Raw genomic sequence first — 3,311 nt, 5'->3', positions numbered from 1 at the left:
GATGACCTTACTCCGCCAAAATCAGAAAATGTATGCCTATTGCAAAATGCAGATTTATCTGAAAGTCCAAGTGGACAAATGATTCTAGAAAAACTTGTTTCAAAGTATACTTATAACCCAGAAGAAATTGTTGGCAAAGCCGGACCTTCTCTTTGGAACCATTCAACAGAGAAAACAATTAAAAGTAAATGTTATGAACCAGAACATATTAATATCCAGAATCAAGAAAACAATGCAGTGCCAGGGACTTCATTTAATATAACCGTAATTTATCTTTATTGCATACATAATTTTCGACCAATAAATTAATTATAAAATATTTAAAATTCAGCCCAAAAATTTATTTTGCTGACCAATTATTCCAAAAAGAAAATTTTTTATGATTTATGTAATCCTAATAAAGTGTGCCAAATCTCTTGTTACCTCTACGTATTTATATCATTTATTATCTACTCTCAGTGCTGTAGTCCAGAACTATTTGTTTATTTCTATCACTGTCTCATTTATTTGGCAATAAACTGCATCATCCTGCAATGTCTCAGTCAATTTCACGCTAATTTTTGACACTTTCACAAGTAAAATAATTTGTCTTGTTAATATTTGTTAACTGAAAATATTAATATTTGTTCGCCCTTGCATAAAAATTAGAAATAAGTCAGTAATAATTGTTAAAATTTAATAGTTGTTAGCTATTAAACGTACTTAATATAGTAGGACTAGAAATGTATAGTGTCATCTGACTGCCTATAGCCAAACAGAATAACTTAACTCTAACCTATTTTCAGAATTTCATTCATAATTACGAGTACAAGAGGAAGTCATCTGCCAGAGAAAGACCAACAATTTGTCCCATTTGTTTTGGTGATGTAATTACACATTTTACCAGACATTTGTTCAGACATCACTCTAATAATCAACAAGTGATTTAAATTAAAAATCTGCCGCCGAGAAGCATAGAACGATTGTCGATGGTGTCTGCTTTGAGAACACAAGGGTACTTTCATTTGAAAACTGAAAAAAAAATTAACAAATCCTGTAAGAACTTCCAGTAACCCCGAAACGGAATATATTGCATATATTGCCTAGGGCATTACTCAAAAACGCTTTTATATAAACATGTAAAAGTTTGCAAACAAAAACCAATCGGTGAAACAAATCCTGGGAAAAGATGTTTAACTAAAAGCCAAGATTTTTTGGTGTCGATGATTTCTAAAAATCAAGATTTTTTGAAAGCAGCACGGCTAAAAGAAGAAGTACTTACGATTATGAGAGCAGATAATATAAGTTTAGTTGCAAAAAGCGACACACTTATTTGTTTATATGGTGAACACCTTTTGAAAAAACACAAAAGACAACAAATCTCTACACACATATCTAATAAAATGAGGGAAATGGGAAGACTTTTAATAGCTCTTAAAACTATCGATAAATCAATTGTGGGACTTTTTAGTGCAATGAAACCAGAATGTTTCCAAAATCTTATAACTGCAACTAAGGAAATAAGTTCCTATGATCCTGTGTAGAAGTGCTACAAAGCTCCGTCATTAGCATTACATATGGGTACCAATTTAAAAAATAATGTGTAATATTGCCCTAAAACTAGTAATTGTGAAGAAACAATTACCTAATATTACATGGGAAGATAGGAATAGAAAAAAGAAGAAATAAAAGATCTTAGAAAATTAATTCAGGGTCATTGGTGTAGTGAAGTTTCAAGCATAGCTTTAAAGGTGTTAAATGAACGCCAATGGGAAAAACCTACAACTCTTCCATTAAGTGAAGACATACAAGCATTTCAAACTTACGTACATAGTTTGGCAAATGCTGCATATAATGAACTGTTAGATAACATCAACATTAACGTAAATTATAAGATATTAACAGAGTGCGTTTTAGCACTAACTGTTGCATTTAATAGAAAACGTATTGGCGATGTACAATATCTCAAAATATCCACTTACAACAGAATTCTCGATATTACAAATGAAAATGCTTTTCTTGAATCACTAACAAATTAGAAAATTAGCTGCAGCATGTGGTGCAAAACGCCCTACCCTCTTAACATCAACCAGATTTGGAAAACATATAGCGACAACTTTTATGACTACATTTATGGGGCATAGTAAGAAAACTCACTCTGAATTTTACAGGAATTTTTATTTATATTTTCTGTCATAAAATTTTCATAATTTTTTTAATACAGGCTACCACAAAATATATTTCAAATAGCCAAAGTTGCAAAGATATTGATGTTACTGGAAAAAGGTAAAGGAAAAGAGTTTAAAGGAAAATAATTATCAGAACTTGAATTTGAAAACGATGTTTACATTAGTTCTGAATCAAATGACGAAGAAGATGTTTCTAAAATTGGCTTGACAGATATTGCAGCAGAACCTTCAAAATTAGATGAAACTGACGCTGAACAAGAGCAAAATGGTAAGTATTATTATATGCTTTAGTTGAATATTTTACTTCCCTTTCTTGCAGATGAATACCAGGAGGAACCCTGTATTAAAAAGATTCGAATCCGATGGAGTGCGCAAGAAAAAAATATTGTAAAGCTTCACTTCAAACATCATATTGAGGAAAAAATAACCCCTAAAAAAGAAGAATGCGAGTCATTCATTTTAAAAAATAACAAGATTTTAAAAAATAAGGACTGGGTTCGAATAAAAACATTTGTTTATAACACTTTTAGATTGAACACATAATAATGTATGTTTACCGATAGTTGAGAGATTTACGTTATTACTAATTTTTTCTTTTTTTAGTAATAGAAAAATACTTTATTTGTAATTTTATAAGTTTTTGAAATTTAGTTTATAATAAAATATTTAAAAAAATATCCTGGCTCATTAATTACCACCTATCAATATTAGAATTCTAATGATAATGTATGATTTGGATGCACGTTGATTGTTGCCTCACAAATTGTAATATCAGTTGTAATTGCCAATTATACATTATAAAAATATTCTTATAAAAGTATAAACAGTATAAAAAAGTATAAAGTATAAACAGGTGCGGGAACAGGTGATTGACAGGTGGTTTGCTCCTGCTCCGCTGCTCCTCCGCTATTTACCTCCTACTGACAGAGGTAGACAATTTGAGAGCCATTGTTTCTCCAGCTCAATACAATGCTAGCGTCGCCAAATGTTCGGTCAGAGTGACCAATGAACATCCTTGGCGCGCATCGCCCGCTTTCCCTACATATTCCAATTTTATCATTGGCCTTTTGGCTTGGAATCTTATAAAATATTACGTATAAATATGAGTTGAATTCCAAGCCAAAGACAGTTCACCCCAATCTC

At 31.2% G+C, this 3,311-nt stretch overlaps 1 long non-coding RNA gene across 1 annotated transcript; it reads left to right on the top strand.

Annotated features, from left to right (window-relative positions):
• On the top strand, window positions 1-2,732 carry LOC140439556 (uncharacterized). Its single transcript, XR_011950651.1, has 3 exons — window positions 1-264; window positions 786-2,436; window positions 2,488-2,732. It is a non-coding gene; the product is annotated as an uncharacterized lncRNA (long non-coding RNA).
• Window positions 2,733-3,311: the final 579 nt, after the last annotated feature.

This window comes from Diabrotica undecimpunctata, chromosome 1, assembly GCF_040954645.1.
Source record: "Diabrotica undecimpunctata isolate CICGRU chromosome 1, icDiaUnde3, whole genome shotgun sequence".
NCBI lineage: Eukaryota > Metazoa > Arthropoda > Insecta > Coleoptera > Chrysomelidae > Diabrotica > Diabrotica undecimpunctata.
The sequence above is the reverse complement of the archived record's forward strand: the minus strand, read 5'-3'. Positions and strand labels throughout refer to the sequence as shown.